General features: G+C 32.4%; 1 pseudogene across 1 annotated transcript; it reads left to right on the top strand.

The window, feature by feature from the left end:
• The first annotated feature begins 6,779 nt into the window (after positions 1 to 6,779).
• Positions 6,780 to 8,278, top strand: LOC107027754 (annotated as a pseudogene). The gene is made up of 2 exons (XR_003580123.1): positions 6,780 to 6,810; positions 6,908 to 8,278. The product of XR_003580123.1 is annotated as an RNA-binding protein FUS-like (transcript).
• The last annotated feature ends 1,495 nt before the right edge of the window (positions 8,279 to 9,773 follow it).

The following is a 9,773-nucleotide window of genomic DNA, read 5'->3' as shown; positions in this document are numbered from 1 at the left end:
CCCATTTTTCTATCGACTCAGCTGATTAAAAATTAGTTGAAAATCATTTTTCGTGAAAAAAAACTTATTTTTTATAAATAAAAAGTTATGCATGTTTTCAGAGTCAAGATTTGTACTTTTTTGTTTCATTTTACCTAGCACATTCTTGATTTTAATTTGTCCCAACAATATCTCTCTATATTTTAAAATAATGTATTTTTATATTTCTTATGTTGTTCTTGAGATATGATTGATAGTCAGCATTAAATTTTAATATCTTTTTAAATCTATTTTGTGTACAATTAAATATCATTACATAAATTGGGACGAAGGAATTAACTAATTGTTGTTCTAAAATGGCAGGAGTCTAAAAGATTAGGTGATTGACATTATTGATAACTTGATAATGATAAGCATTAGGTGTAAGAACCTATTTGATAAATAAGTATGTTTTGTGTTAAAGCGAGAAACTAATTTTATTTTATAAATACGATACATATGTTCTTAAATGTATTTACAGAAATTATAAATTAAAAAAAATACTTTTATTAGTAGAATAACAATGACGAAAATGAGACAGGAGGAAATTGTGAATAAATAAATAAAAGTCAGTGACCAAAACATTTCATCACTCCTATCCTTTTAATGTATAAATTCACTTAAACTTTGAGGTGTTTCACACCCTTTAAGAAAAGTATGTTAGGACATAAATTGCACATAATTTTTCATTTTTATCCTTATTAATTATTGTCAAAAATAATTAAGTATTAATTATAATGACTAATTTTAATACTAACTTAAAGGGTAAAATTGAAAATAATATCTTAAAAATAGTATTGAAGATTGAAAATTTAAGTCAATTTGAAAAATAGAAAAAAGCCGGAAGCTTAAGTTAATAAGAAAAGTAAAATAGACTTGAAGTTTTGAGAAAACATAACTAGCTATTATCTAAAATACAATTACTACAGAAAATTGGTAAACAAAACTATATATAAAATGAGAAGATGAAACAAATTATAAGTTATAAACTAAAATTTTCAACCGTAGAATGCACAATGTTGTCCCTTCCAACTCTTTACCTAGAAGTTGAACCAATGACCTGCTTTTTACGCCTTTCTCAAGCATCGTGCTTGTAGCATATAGTTGCCATCTTGCGCTGCTTAAATAGCCCTCTTTTTCTTTTTATTAGCTCCATATGCGTTCATCCCTACTGTTGTTGGAGCTAATGTATATTTTGTTAGAGCTAACTATATACTTAGACGTTATGTTGTTTGACTTCTTGAGCACACCATTTGAGTTACCTAAGATTTTTTCTTCTTTCCTTACCTACTTAAGTTTTTGAGTCACTAGCATATTTGAGAACATAAGTGAGTCTTAGATTTTTCATCTACCAAACTTACAAGTGCTGAAATACGGAAATAATTCTTTATTAATAGGAAATTAGCCTAATTTAAATTAGAGTTTTAGTGGAAGTATTTTAAAGTTGGACTTTTGTTATACCGGTATATTTGGGAAAATAGTTGATTCAATTGGCAAACCGATTTTATTTGGTATTTAGATCTCTCTTTAAACCATGTATCATTCTCGATTCCAGAATTCATTGACAACCTTGAACATAAGTGAAGAAGCTCAAAATTATGAAGAGAAAACAGTAACTGCTTTAGAGTGATACTCATTGAGATTAGATCTCTCTTTTGCTTTTGATTAGATCCCTATTCTTTAAGGCCTACTGTTGTTATAGATAACATAAATTTTGTTGGAGCTAACTAGCTATATACTTAAGGTTCTGTTGTTGACTTTTTGAACACATAATTTGAGTTACTAAAGAATTTTTCTTCTTCCCTTATATACAAAAGTATTAGATGCACCAACATGTTTGAGAACATGTGGGTATCAGATTTTTCATCTAACAAACTAGCAACTGTTTTTTATTGGAAGAGAATTCTTTATTACCAGGAATATGGTCTAATGTCAATTGGAGTTTCAGTAAAAGTATTTTAGAGTTGGACTTTTTCTCACTAGTCTTTTAGGGATGTTACATGTTGCAATTGGCAACCTTCAATCTCTTAGGTTTTTAGATCTCTCTTTAAACCATTTTACCGGTCTCGATTCTAGGCAACCTCACTTCAAGAAGAGAGTTGACACTTTCAGGTAACAACTTCACTAGTAATAATCTGTCAACTATCTCAAAATTAAACAAACTCATTCACTTAGTCCTCTCTTCCATTCCAGCAATTTTCAAGTCTTGATTCCAGAATCCATATAGGCAATCATACAGTTGACACTTTAAGGTAATAACTTCACCGGTAATGTTCCCTCAACTATCAGAATACTGACAAACTTAACTACTAAACTTTCTCTTCCAATGATTTTGAAGGCTCGATTCTGGGCATTGTAATATGTTAAGTATGCTAGACAATCTGATTACCTAAACTGAATACTTAGATATTTATAGGTGAATGTTTAAAAGTCTTTGTCTTTCTGTATAAAACACAACAAAAAAAACTGCAAACCATAAGAAAGACAACAATCCTCTGAGGTGAAAAAATATATTAAGGACCCCTTTTATTATAGATTATCATCTCAAACACTTCATACAAAAAGGAAAACTTTCAAATTTGGAATGACATTTGTCCTCCCTTTTCATCCTTCTTTTTACAAGACCTTTCATGTGCCTTCTCTCATATCATGTTCACACGATCACCAAACTTTTGGTGTTCCTCATTTGATTAAAATCTCAAGGGGTTTTACAAGCGATGCAAGCTAATTTAATAGTTTTAGTACGATTACTGTAAATTCCAAGAATGTAATATTTAGACTTTTGCTATTTTATTGATTTATTTTGAGGCTTACAGTAATTTTTGTTCATCCTCTAAGTTTTAGTTGGAATTGTCATATGCTACGTGATTTAGAATTTTAAGCATTGGTCAGTGGTCTGGTTATGACGTAAACATTTTAACCCATCATTATCATTCTCGGCTTTTAGATTACTTAGTTTTGTATCTTATAGTATGTCAAACCAAGGCTTACTTTGGATGAGCAATGATTTTTATTTTTGGTAGACTCGAGGAATCACACTTTTAGTATATTAATATTTGCAACATAAATTTAAACGTGAACCTAGAATTTTGAAGTTAATGATTTTCATAAAGATCTTAAGATAATTCTACATGATAATAATTATATTCATAGTGAAATAAATTATTCACAAAGAATAAGTAGATTTCTTAAACTCATATGAGCCCATCAGTACCATGATAGATTTATCCCTGTATAAATTGGAGTAAATGAAATGAAAGTATCAAATTGGCAGACAATGTGTTCTAAGAAAAAAATCTTCTCTAATTTTTTATTATTATACGATGAATTACTCGCTTATACATCAAACATGTCTTAATTTTGTCTCTCAACAACAAGGACATGTACACAATCCAAGGACGCAATGTGGTTTACATCCACAAGAACATCTACCCATATAAACATTGTCTTTCTTGAAAGAAACGTTTCTCCTTATTTTGTCACTACATACACATTTTCCATCTGAACAAAGCACATATCCAATTTTACACAAATCAGGATTACAATCTTTTGTTGTTCGACACTGTTGATCTTTTCCCAATACCATACATTGTTGTAAACCTACATAAAAAAAAGTAAAATGTTAATATCATTATTTCAAGTAAATCCACTGACGAATACATAAAAATTAAACATATATAGTTTCTTCAAGTTACTACTACTATTTTTATCATGAAGTTCAATCAATTAATATCGATATGATCGTGTGGTCATACTCAAACTTGTAAACTTCAAATGAATAACAAATTAAAAGTACATACTTTTTTTAGATTGCACTTTGAACGTGGGCAGTAAATTTAACAAAAAGAATAAAGTTGTAAAATCTTTCATTTTATTTGTATGCCTACACCAGGTTTGGCTATGACAATTGCCTCAGTGGAGCCTTAGCCAATCAAAGTATCTAAATTTAACCAACACTATCAAATTAGTTTTTATGTCTCTGCATAAATTTGATGTCTATCTAGTGAGAAATTAAATAGATCTAAATTGGGTTTCAGTAAATCTGCGTGTGTGGAAAATTTGAATTACATACAATATATGAAGAGAAAAATGAGAGGAACTGAAATATAGGGAGAGAGAAGATGAAGGTGAAAGAAAAGAAAACCTAACCGAGCAAACACAACACACAAACAAGAGTGAATACAATAGTTGAATCCTTCTTCATCTTCTTTACAACTTTACTATATCTCAAATCTTCAATGATATTAATGTTATTTATTTTGTATATTGATTCAAAACACAAGTCCTAATATATATAAGACACAATTGGTATACCAACTTTCCAAGTGAATTCAATTAATAAATTTTTAAATCTAGAAGTAGGTAAATTACAAATTAAATGTAACTAGACAACTATTCTATGGAAAGTGGAAAAGAAAATTAATTGTCTTTTTGACTTGTTATTTAGTACTTACTAAGAATCAGACTTATGAATCTATGTTGTTGACACCAATTTTGACCAACTTATATCTCATATTTACTACCATCTGATTAGATTAATATTTGTAAATGAATTTCCTTTATTTATGTATGTAAACTAGTATATACTTTTTGTCTAAACTATTAGTAGTGATATTCATAGTTTTATAATATTTTATCTTTTATTTATCACTATTTGTTTCCACCGACTTATTTACTTTAGCCAGACTATTTTCACAAAAAAAGTTACAGAAGTATTTTTTGGTTATATTTTAATTTAAATATTGTTATATTTTTTAAAATTATGAGATCTGTTTTAACTTTGATATTTAGTTTAAGCTCATATATTCTTTAGTTGTAGCTTTATTATTTTTAATATCACTATTATTTATAAAAAATTTGTAAGTACTTTGAATAGAGATATCAATTATTGATGAAGGAAATTGTGGCCCTACCCATTAGGTCGTGCAAATACCTACTCTAACACCTAAATAAGAGAAATCTTACCCTCAAACTGAGTACCCATATTTTTGTATTCATGTTGAGCTTTTGACATTCAAATATTTGCACTATGAATGTATTATGTATTTTTATTATATAGATATGTTGTATATGGTCATTTTCTGTACTTAGACACTCTTGTACCGATGACACCGGGTCCAAGGTAAGGACCCTTCTCACCTCATACGAGTAGTCCGGCATAAAAGACTTTATGAATGGGGTAAAAGAACTTGGGATCATCAATCTCTTCCTTAAAGAATGAGATGAGTCGATGTCGGTCGATAGTGTGAGAACACTTCTTGATGTCGAATTCTAAAAACCTGCGAGAGGTAGCTCATTGTCTTAAACCTTGCTCAGTATTTATATATGCTCATACTTAGATTGAGTATTCCCGATCATTTAGCTTCTCTCATTTTTTATCTTCTGCACAATATTTTGTTTAAGTATGCGTATGATATGCCAACTCAGGGTTAGCTTAAGGTCACTCTAGATCCTAGGTCCCGTGTTTACGTCAAGGGGATAGACTTGGGGCTTGACAATCAACTTTTAACTCAAATTCCAAAATCAACTTTTAAAACTCAAACATAGAAGACTCAAGGTCAATATCGAGAGGGTTAAGCGGTAAATTTCATGGAAAAACAAAAATATGACCAATCGGGTCATTACATCCTAACTCAATTTTAAAATAAATTTCTAGTGCGTAGAGCTACAGTGAACCTTCCCCCAAAGAACTGGTCTAACCAGGTACAAAAACTTTTAATAGGATGCATAGTTTTATATTATAGAGACGTAGTTCCCACTATAAATGACGAAGAGTAAAAGCTATGAGAGATCATTTTCGTCTTCACATCTCTAAGTCCTACAACAAAACTATGACAAATGGCATACCAAGAGTAGTATACTACAAATAATACACACTGGTAGGCATCATTGGTCTACCTGAATCCACCATATAACATCATGCAACTTAATCGACTAAAACATGCAACTTGAAGATAAAAATAATTATAATGTACCTTCAGGTTATTTCCACTATTTTCTAATATTTTAGTGTTTAGAGTTTTTTTATTGCAGGCTCAATAAATTTATGATTTGTTGAGACTGATAGTTTAGTTATCAGATTGTTTGTTTGGGTTTTGTATGAGTTTCTGTGTTTTGGAGTCTTTAAAACTTGAACGGTTGACTTCGGTCAAAAGTTCAGATAGACGACCTTAGATTGGAATTTTGATAGTTTCCTTAGATGTGAAACATTGAGTTTGGTCTACAAGGACCTTGTCATTATTTATCTAAGAACTTTTTCAACGCATTAGCTTTGGAATGTTGAATTTGATTTAGTAGGACCTTTGTTTTGGGACTCAAGGTCTTCATTTCGGTTTTTAACACATGGTTACTTTCTTTGTAATAGTTAAAGTGTTGACGTTTGGCAAAATATTTGGCAAGTGACCTCTTAATGTTGTATTATTAATTCCATTGAGATCTGTACTATTATTGTTTAGAATCAAATTTCACATATGATTTGTCTTCATGGGACTCTGGATGAGTTTGGAGCATCAAAATTAAAGTTTAGCATGTATTGTACTAGTGCAACTGCTTAAGTGGCCTCCTGACCGCTTTGGTTGTGTTTGAAAAACCTTGAGTTACTCATTCGAATGTTCAAACTTTATAATTCTTTTCATTGCCTAAAAGTTGTTTTTTCTTATGTTATCGTTCTTGAGTTGGTTGGAGTATTTTGTGCCTGAGGCATCTACACTTGTCTTGATGCATCTATATTTTCTGTATCATGTTGGGTAATTTTTTCAGTTATGCTGGGCTTATATTGTGGTAATGCTGCTGGTTTATGTTCTGTTTATCTTATCTCTATGTGCTTGTTTTGTGCTTTGAAAATGTCTTAATATATGCAACTGGATCAATCGTTCTTGGTTCATTTTAGACAACAATTCCTCGCAGAATCGTGTTTGAAATCCAGGAATGGCTGGAGGATATCCTCAAAAAGGTTATCAAACTCAACCTCCTACAAGCTGGGCTCCTCTTGGTGCGCAGATGCAAAAACATGGTTCTGGTTACCTCCAACCTGGAACATATCCAGGTCCATCTCCCCAATATAACACGTCTCAATCAGCCTACCCTAGTTACCCTCCACAACAGGCCTCTAGTGGATATGCATCTGGTCGGGATCAGACAACTTCACCAAATCAGCAAACGTCTCAGGTAGGTGGTTATGATTACTATAGTCAGCAGGCACCCCCACAACAACAACAAACACCTGGAGGTTCAGCTGCTTCAACCGATACTATTGCCTATGGTTAAAATCAGCCTTCAGCCACAAGTTACAACCAGGGACAGAGCTACTCCCAAGATGGCTATGGTGGATATTATGCACCTGCTGCTCAATCTGGTTATCAGGATACTGGTTATGATCAGCAACAAGGTTATAGTGCTACTCCGAGCTATGGGAATGTACCGAACCCTACTTCTGATGGCCACAACACTTTACATGGTAGTGATGGCAATCAAGCACCTGCACCAGTTCAGTCATCAGTGGGCCAACAAGGCTATCAGTCTGGCCAGCAGCCCAGCCCTACTCCTAGTTGCCCATCTCAAGGCTCTACTCAATCTGGGTATGGGATGCCACCACTTCCCAAGGTGGTTATGGTACCCAATCTCCAACAGGTTATGGCGCCCATCCAGCAGCAGGTTATGGGTCCCCTCAAGCCCAAAAGCCTCCGACTAGTCATCCAGCTTATGGTCAGCCTCAACAATCTTCTAGTGCACAAGGTGGCTATGCCCAACCTCCACCGGTGCAGCCCGGGTATCCACAGGCAGCAACTGCTCAATTAGGTTATGGTCAGGGTGAATCTGGGACTCAGCGACCTCCATCCTCTTATGGCCCTCCAACAGCTCACCCTGGGTATGGGGATGCTAGCTATGGGCAGCTGCCACCACCTTACAGTAGTGGCTATGCTGGCAGTAATGTGCAACCTCTGGCAGCGTACTCTACTGATGGCAATGGTGGTGCAAATCCAAAAATCCCAGTCTGTTCAACCTAGTAATGAGGGGGTTCCAAAAGCCCCACCTCAGAGTTAATGGATGCTACTTGGAAGGATCAAGTGATAGCTAGCTCCCTTATATATTGTTTCCTTATTTTGTTATGCTTTACTTTGGTATTATGTTAGGTTTCTGGTGCATTAAGAGAGTCTGAAACTTCAGTTTGTTTGTCTCTTTGAGTACCTATGTGATCATGTTGGTCAAACCTTTTTTCTTCTTTCTAATATAAGAACTCTTAAAAGGATGTTTCTTTGTAGGAATGCTCACTTCCCTTCTCCCCCTTCTTCTATCGACTTAGCTGTTTAAAAATTAGTTGATAAGCATTAACAAGTGCTGAAAATCATTTTTTGGGAAAAAAACTTATTTTTTATATACGAAGTTATGCATGTGTCCAGTTTCAAGATTTGTACTTCTTTGTTTCATTTTACTTGGCACATTCTTAATTTTAATTTGTCTCAAAAAAAAAATAATATCCCTCAATATTTAAAAATAATGCATCTTTAAATTTCTTCTTGTTATAAATCCATTGAATTAAGTGGATAGTTCATTATTCATGAAATTATATATCCTTGTCATGGATATGTATTTTCAAGATTTATCCTTATCTTGGAATGTATGTTTCTAAGGTGACATGAATCTCTATGGGATAATGATGTATCTATTAAATTTGGCATTCATCAAAGTGGCTTTTGAAGTGATTTTTCTATTTATAAATAGGGGTATCGTTCTCCTTGTATGATACACTTGAATAAGAAGAAAAGTTCATCTTCCATCTTACTTATCTTGTTTTCTTCTCTTTCTATTATATTATGAGCTTGATTTTATAATACGTTATCAGCACGATGCTCTAACCAACTGATATTGGATTGCATCCTTACAAATTATAAGTTAGATAGACTGTAATTGGAGACAAAAGAGTGTAGAGTAATATAAGCACTGAGATTTGCACCTGCAATATGATTTCCATGGAGGAGAGACAAAAGAGTTTGTACACCTCGTCCCTTCAAAATTTTTATTTAAAAAAAAAACAAGATTGGTTTGTCCAAAAATGCATCCAAGTTATTTATTATCATGCTTCTATTATTCAGAATTGGAGTTGATTAAATCAATTGATCATATATAAACTTTAGAAAGTATTTTTTATATTTAATTATGATTTGCCGATTGCACTAAATACTGGAGAAGTAGTATGGTGAAGATTCATTCCATCTGGCTAATGAGATATTTTGACTAACTTTTTCTTTACATATACTTGAATAATTAAATTCTCATAATTTACATTTTTAAATTTAGTTGCACTAATTATATTGTTGAAGTGGTGCAGAAAATTATATAATATAGAAATAGAGATTCAATTTACATTTTCTAAGAGCAAATTTAAGAAGCTCACTAGGACTATGATGTTAATAATCGAGGGTAAGACGATAGATTCAAATTCTATTGCACCAAGTGGGTAAGACATCAATTTGAATTTTGATGCACTATGATGATAAGGAATTGGATTCTAATCTCATAAAATTATGGAATAATGTTCCTTGTGTAGATAAGACATTGAGTTTGAGTCTCAATACACTGTAATGATGAATAAATGATGATTAAGGCTTTGATGAAAAGTCATGAAATTCGTCCCATCGAATTTGTTTCATTCCTTGAATAGAATGTGGTAGCAACATATGATAACTTTGAAATCCACGTGTTGACCTGCTCCAGTCTAAAAGATGAAAAATGATTAACGATATGAAAAGGGGCGT

The sequence above is a fragment of the Solanum pennellii genome, chromosome 8 (assembly GCF_001406875.1).
Source record: "Solanum pennellii chromosome 8, SPENNV200".
Lineage (NCBI taxonomy): Eukaryota > Viridiplantae > Streptophyta > Magnoliopsida > Solanales > Solanaceae > Solanum > Solanum pennellii.
The sequence above is the reverse complement of the archived record's forward strand: the minus strand, read 5'-3'. Positions and strand labels throughout refer to the sequence as shown.